The 16788-nt window shown below is 57.6% G+C and overlaps 2 protein-coding genes across 11 annotated transcripts in view; both read left to right on the top strand.

Moving 5' to 3' along the window:
• The window catches only part of STX2 (syntaxin 2), a 204110-nt gene extending 198646 nt beyond the window's left edge, over positions 1-5464 (top strand). Inside the window, exon 12 of the transcript XR_012376980.1 lies at positions 5415-5464. The gene's annotated coding sequence lies outside the window, so the exon portion shown is untranslated. The remainder of the gene's footprint in view (positions 1-5414) is intronic.
• RIMBP2 (RIMS binding protein 2) overlaps positions 5419-16788 on the top strand; it is a 78619-nt gene continuing 67249 nt past the window's right edge. For all 10 annotated transcript variants that reach the window (XM_073888863.1, XM_073888855.1, XM_073888853.1 and 7 more), the window contains exon 1: positions 5419-5537. The gene's annotated coding sequence lies outside the window, so the exon portion shown is untranslated. The remainder of the gene's footprint in view (positions 5538-16788) is intronic.

The following is a 16788-nucleotide window of genomic DNA, read 5'->3' as shown; positions in this document are numbered from 1 at the left end:
TGGGGAAACAGCAGTTCCCAGCAGACTGTCCTAGGGGCTGGTGTGTGTGTACCAGGGTAACTAGGGGAGGTGAAGGGCCGGGCTGGTTAGTGTCATTGAAATGAGTATTGAAGCACAGCACCAGATTCATGGGGTGGGGGAGCCATCCCTACAGAGACACAAGGAACCCTCCTGCTTCTCAGGATGAGGTCTGGAAATTCCCAGTGCCCCCATCTGTGTCTGGCTTGGGGTTGCAATCTGCTTCTTGGGAGCCCTGATTAATGAAGAAGTATTAATGACCTGGGCTTTAATTATGGAAGCAGAGAGATGCGTAGTTCATGTCCTCCCTGAAGCCTGCCCAGAAATGACTGTCACTTTGGTGCAAAGTCTGGTGTGGGCTTCTCTGGAATATCCAGTCGATCTCTGCGGGGCAGACTCCCCTGTGCAAGGAAAGGTTGAGCTGGGGACCCAGGACACCGTGTGGAGAAGGTGTTCAGTGGGTCCAGTCCTCAGTCCCTGGTGTGAACGGGGGTCATTCAACTCACCAGCTGTTCTCCCTCTTCCTCTAATAGGAGATGATGGGCGTTCAGAGGGCGACACCGGTACAGACGTCTGGGGTCTGTGGGGCTGGGGACCCTGGCTGCAGGGAGAGGCCCCTGGCCCACGGCTCGTGCCTCTGTACCATCTGTCTTTCCTCAAAACAAAATCTTCTATGAGCGCGCACAGCTTCCCATCAGACGGGAGCAAAGGACGAATCGTCTGGGCCCCTGACTTTGAACATCTAGGAACTTTTCCTATTTCCTATCTTTGTTTTTTGTGGGGTCACAGTTCTGTGTCTTAGAGGAAACCTTTTTCTGTCCTTTTTGCTCTTCTGAGACTTCTTTCTCCAGCCCCGGTTCGGTTCCCAGGAGGATGTTCTGGTCCCAGTGCCGGTGTGGCGGGGGCGGGCGCTGCCCCCCGGGAGCGCTCTCTCTGGGGGACGTGACTAGCTTCGAGCTCTGGCGGCGGGCAGAAGGGCCGGGTAACCCGTAAGCCCGTGGGCCCCTCCATGGAGGCTCCTGGCACCCGCAGGGCTGGAAAAGCCACTGGGCAGCGGGTGAGGCTGAGGCGCCAGCCGGGCCAGCAGCCCCTCAGTGCTTTTTATTTGGAGGCATGTATTTCCAGGCGGGATCAGCTGTTTCCAAACCAGAAAGAACATCTTCTCTGCTGGGTTGGTCATCTGGGATTCTGTCCAGCTGCGTGCAGCAGGGACCCGAGGGCGGTGGCCTGAACACCGGGAGCATTATTGTTCTCATGCAGCAGGACGTCCAGAGCCCGAGACAAGGACACAGCTCCTGCCCCCAACCCCCAGTGCCATCCTGCTGGGGCCATGACTGTTGTGGGCTTTTTAAAGATTTTATTTTATTTATTAGAGAGAGAGAGAGAGAGAACATGAGCAGGGGAGGAGCAGGGGGAGAAGCGGGCGCCCCACTGAGCAGGAAGCCCGACACAGGACTCGAACCCAGGACCCAAGAGAGCCTGACCCGAGCCGAAGTCAGACGCTTCACCGACTGAGCCGCCCAGGCACCCCAGGCCACGACTGTTACGATGTCCACGACAGGGTGGCTGTTCCATCCCTGAGCATCCTCACTGTTACTGCAAGAAGAGGAGACAAAGCTTTTCTCAGGAAGTCCTGCGTTCACGAGATTGTGTTGTGCCCCAGAGATTTCGGCTCAGCGTCACCCGGAGTCTCCACCTGGGTCACCAGGCTGCCTGGCATCAGAAGTTCCCAAACCAAGGTGTGGGCAAGCTGCACCCCTTTAGGAGAGAAGCCATCTGCTCACCTTTTCCAGCTCCTGGAAACACCCACAGGCCTTGGCTCGTGGGCCCTTCCTCCACCCAAAGCCAGCAGAACCACATCTTCAAAAATCTGCCTTTTCTGACCCTGATGCTCCCATATCTCCTTCCTGTGAGGACCCCTGTGATCCCACTGGCCCTGCGAGGACCGTCCAGGACGAGGGCCCGGACTCAGCTCTGCAGAGTCGTTTTGCCGTGTAAGGGAGCGCAGTCCCCAGTTCTGGGGACGCGGGCGCGGACGCCTCCGCGGGGTCGTTATTCAGCCCGCCTCAGTCAATCCCCAGTCACCGCCTCACCCACCTCCCCGCCCACCAACAGATCTTTCCGTCCTTGGAAAGACCAGACGAATGACCTTACTCATTCTGCTAAACACGTGGGGGACACTATGGGGACTTGTAGGGCAGAGAAATACTGAGGTCCTGGTGTGAGATGAGGTCTCTTAATGCCAACAGCTCCTAGAGCATCCTCGCCCCGATGCCCCTGCATTTCCTCCCTCCTCCTCGTCCACTTCCCTTCAGAACACGGACTGCAAGACCAGTGCACTCGGGTCTCCCCCATAGTATCCCCTTCTCTTACGTTACTGCAGTGACCTGCAGTATTTCCAGGTACCAGAGCACAGCGTTTTGGCTCCATGCGGGGTGTGCAGGGTTTCCGGACAGGCCTGATGCTCCCACATCTTCGCTGACCATCACGTGTAGTGTCCCCATGGGAGAGCGGGTCCGGCGCGTTCTGGAGGCTCCAGACACACGCGTGCAGGTTGGGCAGGGGCAGCAGGGCTGTGGGGAGAGGGTGCGAGGGAGAGGCTCTCCTAGTGGACCTGTGGCTGTGGGGGGAGGACGCTGTGTCGGGGTCCCCAAGACCACCCAGGCACCGTGATTCACTGGGAAGGCTTGCAGGGCTCAGCACACAAGCATGTTCATGGCTATGATCCATCACCAGTGAGATACAAAGTACAGTCAGTGCAGGGAAAGGAAGATCCAGGGGTGGCCAGCCTCCAGCCTCCAGAGCCTCCCGTAGGAGTCAGCCGGAACGAGCTCAGTTCCAGCAGCACCAGGCGTCACCGCACGCGTGAAGGGCTGTCCCAGGGAGCCCAGCAGAGCCCCGGTGCCCGGAGTGTCGAGGGGGCTGTCGTACTCCCCCGGCACATCCCAAATCCCCGCCTCCCCGAAGGAGAGCAGGTGCTCAGCAGAAGCCACATGCTGTGCACAAAGAGTCTGGACACAGGCAGGCCCTCCCATCAGTTAGGGAATCGGGAATAGGGAGTGGACTGCGATCCAAACTCCCAGTCGCCGGCCACCAGCCAGCCCTGCCAGCAGGCCGTTCCAGGGACAGCAGCTTCGGGCCTGCCGAGAGAGCGCTTCCCTGCACAAACCACCCCTGCAGGTTGCTGGCAGGAACACCGACCTGCCTCTCCTCAGCCCCTGCCTTCCTGCTGGTGCCTCCTGCTGGCCAGAGCTCATCAGGAACTGTATGGTCTGGGAGACTGACCTCCTGAGGCCTGGAGCCCGTGAGTGTGGGTGGACCGTAGACCAGGAGGGACCAGCAAAATCCATCCGGCCGGGAACACAGCCGCCTTGCATGTGCCCGTGCTCGCCCGGTGCCTTCCCATTCCTGGAGCACTGACTGCACCAGGCTCCCTTCCAGGCTCCAGTGACAGAGAATTGGGTCACAAGGACAAGTCGTGTCCAACCGGGACTTCGACTCTAATGAGGAGCAACCGCAGGGAAACATAAACAGCTGCACAGATAGTGAGAAATGCCTGTGGGAAATAAAGCACGGCCAAGCAGCAAGGGCGCTGGGGGCAGACGAGTGGGAAGGGTTTCGTCACCTGGAGCGTGGTGGGAGGGCCTGTTTGAGAAGGTGGCATAAATGATGAGAAGGAGCCAGACCCGCCAGGGTCAGGGGAAGGGGGGGATAGGTACTTGCCGTGGGCAGACAGCACGTGCAAAGGCCCTGGGGTAGGAATGAGTATGGCTTGTTTCTGGGATAAAAAGGAGGACCAGGGCAGCCCGAGTGAGTGGTGGTATGGGGCAGCAGGTCAGATGGGACAGCTGGAGGGCCAGACGCTGCAGAAGTGTGCAGAAGTCTGGACCCAGTTCTAATTTCCATGGCAGCCACAGAAGGTTTCAATCAGAGGGAGGCAAGCCCCGATTTACATCGGGGTGCATGCTGGCTGCTGTGGGAGGCTGGCCATGGAGCCCCGGACGTTGCTCTTGACGAGTTAGAACATGGGAAATGGTGGCTTCCGGCGAACCTGTGCCCGAGTGTTGGGGTTCAAGTCTGAGTTCAAGTGTGAGTTCAAATCGCTCATGACTTTTTCACCTGCAGCATTTCAATTTTTTTTTCCAAGCTTGCTGCCTGATGCTTCACGCTGGAGCAGAACGGCATTTAAATACCCCTGTGACTCAGACCTCTCCCTGACCCCTTAATAACAGTCTCCCCACAACCCCGTGCCATTCAGGAGCGCCACGTGGGGCTGTCCTTTCTTCGGGCGCCACAAAAACTGTCAGGTTGAGCTCGTAGTCTGTACACAGAGTGCTTGGAACAGAAAGGGCATCTTTTGGAGCTGACAAATATGACTCGTGGCAGTGTGTTATTGAAGCCATAATTCATGTCGTAAGATCCGGGAGGAGGGAAAGAAATGAAAAGCCTGTGGCTGGGTTCAAACATGCTGCACAGTGAAAACGAATGGGGAAGGAACCGAGGTATCTTCCCTCCTCAGTTGCATGTCCTTACTGCTTTCAGAGGAGCCGTAGGAGAGAGACGGAGAGTTGACGGTGCCTCCCACCTAAGGTCAGAACACGGTCCTGGGAGCTGTGGTCTGAGAGTGCACACGGCTCCTGAGGTTATTAGGACTTCCATCATCCTAAAACACATGGAGGCTTGTCACCATTTTTATGCACTTTTAAGACAAAAGTGAAATTTTTAGGCAAAAGCATTAGTATCCTGAACAATTTGGATAACACTTGCATGTGTTAGGGTTCTCCATTCAAAGGGACAGGAAATGATTCAGATTGGTGTAAGCAAACAAAGGGAATTTATTGGCCTGTGTGAGTGGAAAGGAAATATTAGCTTCAGGCGCAGCTTGATCTAGGTGCTCAGATTATGTCCTCAGGATCCTGTTTCTACGTCCATCTCGTTGGCTCCATTCTCAGTTGGATTCTCCCCCACAATGGCTCCAGCTCCAGCCTTGTGTCCTCAACTTTCCAAGTCCAGTGAACAAAAGAGGGAGAGGCTTCCCACGCTTCTCTACCGGTCCAATGTCTCATTCTCCGTGGGTGCAGCTGGGTCTTGGGTCCCTCCCCAGCAATCACTATATGCAGGGGATGGGGTTGCGCTGACTGGCCGGCCCGGGCCACACAGTCCCGTTCCCAAGCCCATCGCTGCCGCTGTGATTGGGGGAGGCAGGGGGGGAGGGGATGCTGGGTGCTGGTTGTGCACATGCATTCGCCCCGGCAGGACTGGACCCACCGCGGAGTCCACGATCCAGGACGAGGGAGGGAGGGGAAGGCTCCCCACAACCCCGAAGAGGAGGTGGTCGATGCCAGCCGCTGCGCGTGCCGCCAACAGCCCCTTCTCTCTGCCCTTCCTCCCCGTAGGTGAGAGCGGAGCATGCTTGGCTCCACCACGCGCTTGCCGTAGTGACCAGAGAACGCGATTTGGCCGTGAAGGAGAAGCATCAGCTCCAAGCCAAGCTGGAGAATCTAGAACAGGTCCTAAAGGTAGGACAGGGACCCCTCTGCATCCCTTAGGGCCAGTGGGCTGAGGGACTGCGGGACCGTAAAGCGGACAGGGGTTGAGACTGTTTGACGCCATCGCCCACATTCAGGGCCCTCAGGGCTGTTTTCACCCTGTGGATGATATCAAAAGTGATAAATAACAAAATCCAAATGTTTCTGGAAGCGGTCCCGTGAAACCAGTTATACATTCCCATTTCTTAGGATGCTGAATCAGCTGAGCGAGAGATGGTGGGCGGGGCTCGGAGTGGGAACCCAGCGTCCTCAGGTTGAGGCCCCGGGGTGTCTACGTGGGCTTCTCAAACCTTATGAATTTAAGCTGTTCCTCACCTTTGTTATAAAGAGAAACCTTTGTTATAAAGAGAATAGCTAAGTCAGAAGGCTGCTTCATCAGGGTGCAGGGAGCTGGGGGCCCTTCATGCATTCCTGAGGAGCTGGGATCCCTGTCAGTATTTCATGGGGGGGGGGTTGATTTGCTGCTGATGGCACAGAGTTAAGCTGAATGAATTCTCGTTGAGGAAACTTTTTTTGAACATGGGAGACTAAGTTAATCATCCCCTCTGGTCCTGGGGTGCGGTACCGAGAGGGTACGAGCACAGCAGTCCCCACCCTCCCTCATCAAGAAGGGACCGTCCTCCCCCCGGGGGAAACTGCTGGCTCTCAGAGGGAAGCAGATTCGTGGCTGGCGGGGTCTGGGTGAGGTGGGAATGGGGAGCGATGGCTTTTCTTTGGGGTGATGGAACATTCTGGAATTTGTGTGATGATAACACACCCTTGTGAATTTACCGAAACCCCTGCTCTGTACACTCCTGCCTCGACCTCCCTGAAGGCAGGGCCCAGGCTGGCTCTGACCAGTCTGCTGTCCACCGTTTGCTCTAGATTTAGGACAGCACCCGATGGAAAGGAGGTCCTACCACGTAATCATGCATTTGTGCAGCGCACAGACAGGGCCTGAGCTCTCTGAAGGCACAGAACGTGTCTGTCCCACCCTGCCTTCCATCCTCGGGACGACGTGGGGGTGGTGGGTGAATCGGTGGTGGCTGGGCGGGGAATCCGTGGCTGTGTCCCCGGGGCTCTGCCCATGCTGGATGGATTCACGTCACTGGGAGGGATAGTACAGAGCATCGTGGCCGCCCAGGAGGCGTCGGGCAGCCTGGAGACCTTTGTGTTGGCACGACCGGGGAGGGGGCTTATTGGGGTCTGGAGGGCAGGGACCCCCTGCAGGGCAGCCTCCAAGACCTGGACACCGCGTGGACTGGCTTCCCGTTGCTGAAGAAGCAGGAATGTGTCCCCCCGCCGTGCAGGGGGCCAGGCGTCTGAGAGCAGGGCGTGGGCAGGGTGTTCCTGTCCGAAGGCTGTGCACACACTCTGTTCCGAGTTTTTTCCACTTTCTAATGGCTGCGCACAGCCCCTGCCTCCACCTTCGCTCGTCTCTGCCTCCTGCGTACAAGGACGCTGCTGGGCCCACCAGGCAGTCTCCCCTCAACGCCCTCACTTAACCGCACCTGCAGGGTGAGGGGACATGATGACAGGCCGCAGGGATCGGGAAGTGGGCATCTTTGGGGGGCGGAATTCAGCCTGCCCCACCCGAGACGATTTGAAGGAGGTGAGCAATAGCACCGATCTATCTGAGGGCGCAGGAGGCCTCATGCACAGGTTCAGGGTGTGAATTCCCACCATCGCCAACCTCTGTGTGTCCCCCTGACCTGTGTGCTTGGGGCCGGTCTCTCCTCCTACCTGGAGCGGGTGGGGGCCATGTACCTTGACCAGCAGCGTGGAGCCCACTGCCCTGCCCGTCGGGCCCCGGGGCTGAACCTCAGCACTCAGGCCTTGCACTCAGGTAGACATCCCGGGTTCAAGCCCAGGTTCTGTGCCTCGCACCTGCCAACAGCACCCTCTCTGGCGGCCCTCCTGTCTAGGGCCGAACACCCCAGAGGTGTCATCTGTCCTCAGAGGGCAGACCGGGGAGGATGCCTGTGCAGGGCATGAGCTTAGGGACTTTGGGGCAGGGAATTCCAGGGTGGAGAAGCTAAGCTGTGGTCTGGGGGAGGCGTGCAGGGTCCGGAGGGGCATGTCCTGTGAGGCCACAGCACAGGGGCCCATCTTCTAAGGGTGGCACTGGGTGGGCAGCTGGGTGGGTAGCCGTCAGGGTCACCGCCGTCTCCGTCAGCACAAGTCAGTGCCCGTGAGGGTTCTGGCACTTGCCTCTCTCCGTCTCCAGGCCCCGCCCTGCTGTCCTAACCTACCTGCCTGTTGCATTGACCGTGGCGGCCAGAACAGCACCGTTCAAACCGAGATCGGGTCCCAACGCCGCCCCAAACCTCCACTGGACCGGTCACTCGCCACCCAAAGCCTCACCCCTGCACGGGCCTCTCTGGGCCCCCGCCCTCTGCCCCCTGCCCCCACACTCCCACGGCTCCAGTGCCGGGTCTGAGCACAGCCTGCCGCTTGGTACCTGCCACACAAAATTCCTCTGCGTTCAGCTTTACTGAGCAAATGAGCCGCAGCGGCTCAGGGACGTCCCACTAATCATCAAGAAGGAGGCTCCTTTCAGTTACCAGATGATGCGTGAGGTGGACGCGATTCACTTGGATTCACGTGTGACGCTCAGGTGGCAATCACAGCGTCTCATCACTTGGCGGTCTGGCGGTCCCGGCTGACTAAATTTTGTCACCTTGTAGCTGATGCCATCTTCCAAGCCCCCAAGTGAAGGGGGGCAGGGGAGACACACGATGCTCCGCGAATGCAGCGCGCCCATTTTATGCTAATGAGGTGTGACTACAGCCCCACGCTGTGCCAGGGTGCATTCCGTGTCTGTCCCAACTGATAATCAGTCTAGTGGTCATGGTCATGTGTTGGCTTTTTTGTTTCCAAATATCACTGGGAATTCAGTCTAGCTCAAGACGCCGTGCGGCTCTTCTCTGATGGTCTGTAATGCGTTCTGTAAATCACGAGTCCACCAGCGCACGGTTCCTCCGGAGGCCTTTCCGCCATATCAGGGGCTGCCAGGTAACTTGGCGCTTCAGCAGCCTGAAGAGTGTGACCCAAATGCTGATTGGGAGAGGACGCAGGTTTCCCAGCACCTCAGAGACCTTGCAGACTGTTGCCATCAGCCCGGTGAGACACCCGGTGGAACCCAGAGGAAGACCAAAGTCTTCTCCTCCAGCGTCTCGGACTCAAGGATTCTGCAGGAAGGCTGAGTGCTTTCCACACAGACCTCCTGTTGCCCGGGGCTCAGGGCGTCCTAGGTCCTGAGCGTCAGACCAGCTCCCGTGGAGAGAAGAGTCCCTTGCGACGTCTCTGCCGCCACGTCCTGCCAAGCACAGCTGCCTCCCTCTCCTCTGTCTTCTTGCTCAGGGCCCGGGAGGCAGTGCTGTCTGTCAAATGGAACAGACGTCCATCTGTAGTTGAAGACGGGACGAGAGCCCTGGCAGGGGAGAATGGCCGGCCCCAAAGAGCTCAGCCTGGACAGGGCTGATGGAGGCCGCGAAGCACACAGGGCCCAGCAGAGGCGGCCGCTGTCCCCTGGCAGCCTGGGGGCAGCTCCTGGGGACGGGGCTGCGGCCACGGAGGGAAGCTGCTGGACAGCCGGGATGGGGTGAGCAGTGTCCCCCACGTTCGCGTCTGCTCAGAGCCTGTGAGTGTGACCGTGCTTGGAAAGAGGGCCCTGCAGATGGGATGGAGCGAGGCCCGCACCTGATCGCAGGCCTCTCCAGCAAGACTGCCGAGTGGGGCTGGGGGTTACAGGCCTGGTTGGGACCTTCCTGTTACTTGAGAGTCCTGAGCGCTCTTGGTCCGACGCGTGTGAGGCCAGCAGCAGGTTACAAGGGATCCTGTGCCAGTCTCCCTTCCAGCAACGGGACCAGAATGCACAGCACCCCGTGCCAGGTCTGGAAGTCTGACCCAGGTGCATAGAGACATGATCCACTAATTAAACAGCGCATTGTATTTTGTGATTCAAAGGAAAAGGGGAAAAAACACTCGGGACTGGGTTCTGTTCTCATAATCAACAGATTAGTCCATTTAAATGTAGATAATCTAAGGCTTATTTTGTGTTAATGAACAACTGCTTATCTGGGATTAATAAGTGACTCTCCCAGTAACAATTATAATCTTCCTTTATCTGCAGCTCCTTCCCTGCGCCCCTCCCTTTCCTGGTACCCGCCCGGAGATACAGCCCTGCGCGGACCCGCCTGCGGCCGTTCTCCACCGTTATTAATGTTCTGTGGCTCGTTTCCTATGTTCTCATACTCAGGCTCCGATAACACCCTCCGTGGGTTTCTGCAACATGAGAATAATGCGGAGGGCTCCGTCTCCAGCAAAACCTTCCATGGGCCTGACCCAGGCATCGATAGTGTGATCTCGATGTTCAGATACCGGCCAGAAACAGGAAATTTGCTGCTCTGAAAGCTTCCCTGGCTGCCTCCAGCACTGTGGGGGGAGACTTTGCAAGAGGCCGAGTGCCCGCTGGCCCCTGGCGGGCGCTGCGGAACACACACACGTCCTGTTCTGCGTCCGGCAGAAGGTGGGACCTGGTCCCCTTCTGAGACTCAGACCCTCACCCCTGGTGCCGAGCCAGCCCATCAGACACCCGAGCTGCTGAGCAGGCTAGGTGTTCAACTTCACGGTCGTCAGGAAAATGAAAACTGAAACAGCGGTGGGACAAGGGGCCCCTCCATCAGGTTAAGAAATCTTTGGGCGGGCTGGCGTGGAGTGGGGAGCAGGTGCCCGTGCATGCTGCACTGAGACAGCCTTTCTGGGTCCCAGCCCTGCACATTTGCATGTGGTGCATGCGCACCCTGCCCTGGGGCCTCACGTGCAGGAGTCCATGCAGACTCTGAAGCCCCCAGGACGTGCCCTGCACATTGCACACACACGGCCCTCTCCTCCCTGGCAGACACAACCACAGGGTATACTGCATATCAACCCGCACTCACGGACAAATGAGTCAGGGCCACATCTAGCGGCCAAAATGTGTACCCAAGTGAGGGCTTCCACCTGTCATCCTGGGGGCGCACAGGACCGTGGAGGGGGGTTGCGTCCACTGCTCCAGACCTGCCCCTTTCCTGCACCTCTTACCACCCCCTCCTGCTCACCCCTGCACCGCAGACACGCACACCAAGCTGGGTCCTGCCTCACTGAGCTCTCCCTGAAACCTTCCTCGATGGGCTCCTCGTCATCATGGGGGTCTCGGCCAAATGTCACCTCCCTCACCAGCTTGAGTAGAGTCTCTACTACGTCCTTCCCCCTTGCACAGTCCCCTGCCTCACCATCATCCTTTAGCGGTCCCTGAAACGCCCACTCCCTTGCCTGATAACCCGTTTATTTCCTGCATTCCCCCACCCCCTCCTAGAATGTAAGCTTCACAAGAACAAAAATAATCTTTCACTTGTTCATTATTTTATTACAAGCATCCAAGCATCTGGCACGGAATAAGTGTTCCATAATGATGTTAGGATACGTGAAAGCATGTGTCCAGGAAGTAAACTGTGCTTCAGCCAAAGCCCACAGTCCCTGAAATGAGAGATTGAGTCTCATTTCTTCCCCGTTTCCCCACCCACTCAGCGGCTGCATCCAGAGGCATGCAATCCTTTCTTTCTGTCTCATCCCGGCCATCCCATCCATGGCCCCAGTCACACCAGCCTTCCTTCACCCTGGCACCCACCATGATCCTTACTACCCCAGGACCTTTGCACGTACAATCCCCTCTGCATAGAATCCCCGGCCCATCCCACTTCTAACCGACTCCCACTCTCGCAGGTCACCTCCCTAGGGCTCATCTGTTTGCGGGTCAAGACTCTCACCACTGAGCGAATCTCCGTGGTTTTTGGGTGTATATAGATGTAATCATACCCACGACAACCACGACATAAAGAGGGAAAGTGAAGACACCGAGCTGTGCTTGTGTTTCTACATTCCACTTGGAGAGGCAAATTACAATTCTGAGCAGATTATTTAAATTTAAACACGTATATTGAGGTTCCTGGGGCAACCACTAAAAATCAGGTAAAATTTATAGCGCAACACTCAGTAGATACACGAAAAAGACAATCCAAAGAAGGCAGGGAAGGGGAGCTAGAACAATGAAGAGGGCAGAGAACACGGAAAACAGGTAATCAGATGGCACACGTGGAACGCACCAATATTTGCATTCAGTGTAACTCTGGGCAGGTCCCCGTGAATCTAATATTTCATCTGGTGCTTCCAGCAACCTTGGGAAGGCGGGCTTCTTCCTCCGTTTGACGGAGGAGCACGCTGGGGCCCAGGGCGGGTGGGTCTGACCCACTGCACAGGCTGAGTGCCCCTGTCCCTGCATCTCCACCTCCACTGGGGGCCGGTGGGGAGCAAGGGCCAGTCCACGGGACTAAGGACAAATCGGGAGTCAGGGAAGCTCCCAGGTGTTGTCCAAGGGGCTCCCCGCTTCCTAATTTTTTGCGGTGTGAGAAACGAAGACACGCTGGCAAAGCCGTTTCCGCTTCCAGAATGCACACGGCTGTGTTTGCGTGCTAATCCCCGTTATGAATGAATCTGGCTTGCAGAGGCGGGACAGGAAGTCACAGGACACGGAAGACAAACCAACAGCTGGAAATGCCCCCTCTTCCTCATGTCTGAAGGCGTGAGCTTGGCCAGTGCTGGGGTTCCTTCCACCAGATGTCGTGTGGAGGGAGCTCGTGTACAGAGAGGGCTCGCCATTGCCACGCTGCATACCGGAGCCCATGAAGGCGGCTTCAGACGTGTCACCGGTAACTCCTATGAAGCGAGATTATTTTCTCAATTTCTTCGCTCACGCAGGGCAGGATCCAAGGCAGAAGACACAGTCCCCTTTGATCTAACATCGAGGAGATAATGCGGGGTGCTCCCCGCGTGCCCTCTAATGTCTGAGTGTTGCAGGCCACTGAAATGCTGGTGCTGACGTCCACAGCCAGCTATAAACGTCGCCGCTTTAAAAAAGAAATCCCGCCGCAGGGCGTGCGTTTCAGACGGGCCTTCCTGGCTGTGGTGCCCAATCCTTAGTACTTCTCGGATGTGAAACGTTCCTGTGGAACTGGGCACGTGCCCCCAGAATTGGGAAGCTATGTGTAAAGGGAAGCGAAGCCGAGTACTAGGAATTTGGTGGGGTTTGGGTTTGGGTGAAAGCCAGGGTTTTTCAGGCTCTCTGTGAGAACCCGTGGGTCCTAGCATGGCCAGGGGCAGCGGAACCAGGACGACTCAAGGAAATAAGAATGACAACGTGAATTGCCTCCCAGGAGAAATGAGGCTGCTCTTTGTTGCCCTGGCCACACGGCACACACCTCGCCTTGTGGCCGAGCACAGAGTGTGTCTCCCAGCCTGAGAGCTTCAGAGACGTTGCATGAAACGGTCTCACACTGATTCTCTTGCGGGAAGCCTGCTGCCTATCAGCACATCCCACACGCACGGGAAGGATCCCATGGGAAGCCTCCCGCCCAGCAGGGGGTGACAGAGTGAAGGTCAGGGAGCTGGGCTCCCAGGGTTCAAGTCCTTGCTTCCTCATTTCTTGGCTGGGCAACCTTGAGCAGATCACTTAAACTCTCTGGGCCTCAGTTGCCTTCTCTATAAACAGGAGCAAAAATATTGCCTGCCCCCGAAGTTGTTGCAAAGATTCAGTGGGTCGTGTGTATGAAGTACCTAGCACAACAGAACTTCCAGAACTTGTGTTTAGGTTAGGCTGAGGATGCTGATGTGTGGGGCTGGGAAGACCACGCCAGCAACCTGCTTACAGGGACAAGAAGGACATAGGTGTACAAGCCACAATAAGCACCAAGGAGGGCGAGTCGCTGAGGCCCCACACACGGGATCAAGCGCTCCCGTGCAGGTTTGTGATTTCCCACATCACTACCCTTCCTTCCACCTGATCCCTGAGCTCCTGCCCTGTCTCCTTCCTGGGGTGGAAGGTCCCAGTGTTGAAGGGTTGAAGTGTGGCCTCTGCGTGTGTCCTCTGGACTGGCCATCCTCCCGGAGTTCCAGGGACACCCCCTCGGTTGGTTCTGTTGCTGGACTCCTGGGTCTCCAGATCCACACACCACGAGTATCCTGTGGCTAAGGTAATCTCCTGCCAGCAACTTTGAGCTTAGGACTTCTTTGCTTGACCAGTGGTGAAGAGACATGGCAGCTGGTATCTACCAGGCCTGCCCAGGCCCCCTGACAGGATGACTGTCGTGGTAAACCAAGCACCCTGACCCCACCCACCCCACCCCTGCCTCCCTGACCTCCAGTTTATATTCTTTCTGCTGCTGAGAAGGTGTCACTTACTTCTGGAAAGCTCCTTTGGCTCTCTGGCTGTTTCTTACCCCAAACAGGGAATTGAAACAACCCCAAAGCTGTCATGATCCACCAGCTGTCTCTTTATTTTGAGAAGCAAGAATAAAAAGTCATGAAATTTCAGTGCATAATGTGAGACATGATGGAATTACATTTTGTGGCAGCTGTAAATGCTGCTGAAAAATATTTTAGTTCGGGCAATTTATGATAAAGTTCATAGAAACCTATGTCAAATAGTTTGAAGAAAAAAAAAGAGGAAAGTCATTGGTTGATAAAGTGGGGTATATGAGAGATATGTTAGGCTTCAGGCATGGCTGAATCAGGGTGCTCAGATGATGTCATCAAGGATAGTCTCTCTTTAGGGTGGCTCAGTCAATTAAGTGTCCGACTTTTTTTTTTAAGATTTTATTCATTTATTTCACAGAGAGAGACACAGCGAGAGCAGGAGCACAAGCCAGGGAAGTGGGAGAAGGGAGAAGCAGGCTTCCTGCCGAGCAGGGAGCCCGATGCGGGGCTCGATCCCAGGACCGTGGGACCATGACCTGAGCTGAAGGCAGACGCTTAACAACTGAGCCACCCAGGCGCCCCTAAGTGTCCGACTCTTGATCTCAGCTCAGGTTTTGATCTGCTGTCCACAGTTCTGTCCGAGTCTGGAGGCCTGAGATTTGGAGGCTGATTGTAAGTCCTGACCTGAGTCTGAAAGCCTGAAAACCAGGAGCTCAGGTGTTCGAGGGCAGGAGAGGGGATGAGAGAAAACTGGCCCTTTTGCCACCTTTTGTCCTCTGGGTCCTCAGGGGAGTAGATGAGGCCCCCCATGCAGGGGAGGGCGACTCCTTTCCTCTCTCACCCATTCAAATGCCATTGGCTTCTGGAAACCCCTCTCAGACACGCCCAGAAACAACGCTTCCCCAGCTCCCTGGGCACCTCTGCCCAGTCGGGCAGACACATAAAGATGTGGGGGTGACTTCTGTCTTGCAGAGAGTACTGGCCATGCTGGGGGACCTTTTGGGGTCAGGAAGACCACCTGTGTGTGTGGTTATGGCCCAGGGCAGAGGGGTTGGTGGCTGGCCTGGCGGAGGCGGGAAGATGGCAGAGCACACAGAAGCACTTTGCAAACTCTGGATGTTGAGTGGGAAGGAATGGGGGGGGCGTGGGGAACCGAGGAGGAACTGCGTGGATGGTGGTGTCATTGTTGAGATGGGCAGACTGGGGAGCAAGTGGTTTGGGAGAGAAAGTCCAAAACTCAGTTTTGGACAGGCTAAATTTGAGATTCCTCCTGTCCCTCCAGGTGGAGAGGGTGAGTGGGCAGTTGGCCACCGTCAAAGAGATAAGGATTTCATTTGGGAGCGAGAGTTTATGAATGGCAGCTACAGCCAGGAGGCCGGCTATCCGCCCGGGGAAAAAGTATAAGCAACCATCCCCGGGTGGAGAGACCGTGCAGGAGGAAGGAAGCGGCAGGGAAGGAGGGGAGCCGGTGGGGCACAGAGCGTGCTGTTGAGGCGTGGCCGCCCGCTGGACGGCGTGGGTGTCAGGCAGGGGGTGTCAGCCGAGTGGTGGGGGAGGCCAGACCGCAGAGCGGGAAGTGGGGGTGTGGACGTGGCCAGTGGAGACGCCTCCGGAGCCGTGTGGCTGGGAAGGGCAGCAGGTGCAGGGGCAGCAGCGGGAGGGGAGCGGCGGGGGGGGGAGAGGATGCTGAAGGGACGGGTGTGGTCCGAGCTCCCACGAATCGGTCCTGCCTGCTGGGGCTTCACGGCCTCGAACATCAGACCGCACGAGGGGCACGTATTTGTACACACGTGTGCGTTCCTGACAGCCACTCCACAGTGACCGGCTCATCAGCCCCAGCAGTTTCGAAGCCAGGGGTTTTCGTCCGTCTGACCCGTGAGTCCAGGCAAGGAGCCCACGGAGGGTCTGCCGCCCGGCGATGCCCCTGCGGCCGTGAAGCCTGCCCCGGCGCGCTCGGACCATCTCCGAGTTCTGTCCGCGTTCCGAATGAATCCTTGTAAGGAAGATGGTTTCCTCCTTCCACTAATAGCTTCCTTCCCGAAGCTAAATAAAGAGTACCCGGGCTGCATTCGGCAGTGCGCGCTTCCAAAATAAACAGAGGCTCAGAAATTAGCCGGAACAATAGTGTAATTAGACAGCTGCGTCATTGTTCAGGCAAACCAGCTCGGCGCTCGGAGCCCGAAGCCGCCCATCTGCCCCAGCAGCGGACTTTCAGGGTGGAGAAGGCGCGTGGTAGGAGGCCTCGGGCCAGGAGAGGTCGGCGAGCAGGCGGACCCCGACTGGGAGGCTTGCCGCCCCGAGAGGCTTCCGCCTGTGTGGTCTCGAGCAAGCAAGTCGTTCAGCTGCTCCGTCTCCGGCTCCGGCGCCCACGGCCGGCGGTGACCGCAGCGTCCAGCTGCCAGCGTCGGACGAGGCGGTGCGCACATGGGCAGGTGCGCAGCGCACAGCGAGTGCCCATTGATGGGAGCGCAGCCTCTTCGCCACCATCTCACGGGTGCCGCGGTCCCAGCCGCTCACGGTCCTGCGGGAAGACTCTCCGCTCCTTCTGCAGGTTCCTCCCCCCACAGGCTCCTCCCCTCCCTGCAGGCTCCTCCTCCCCCTGCATACTCCTCCCCTCCCTGCAGGCTCCTCCTCCCACGTGGAGGCTCCTCCCCCTCACAGGCCCCTCCCCTCCCTGCAGACTCCTCCCCTTCCCGCAGGCTCCTCCTCCCCCTGCAGGCTCCTCCCCTCCCCCAGAAGCTCCTCCTCCCCACAGGCTCTGCCTCCTCAGGTTCCCCCCCTCCCATAGGCTCCTCCTCCCCCGCAGGCTCCTCCCCTCCCTGCAAGTTCCTCCCTCCCGCGCACGCGCTGGAGCGGCCTCAGGGCGCCGCGCCGCGTGACGTGCACAGGGCTCCTTAGGCTCAGAGTGAAAGGAGACCCAGGACTTCATAGATGCCAGGTACCCCCCCCC

Source organism: Callorhinus ursinus, unplaced genomic scaffold (genome assembly GCF_003265705.2).
Source record: "Callorhinus ursinus isolate GAN/ISIS: 27379988/994484 unplaced genomic scaffold, GSC_fseal_2.0 scaffold97, whole genome shotgun sequence".
Classification (NCBI taxonomy): Eukaryota; Metazoa; Chordata; class Mammalia; order Carnivora; family Otariidae; genus Callorhinus; species Callorhinus ursinus.
Note: the sequence above shows the minus strand (reverse complement) of the source record. Positions and strands in the feature narration are given on the sequence as shown.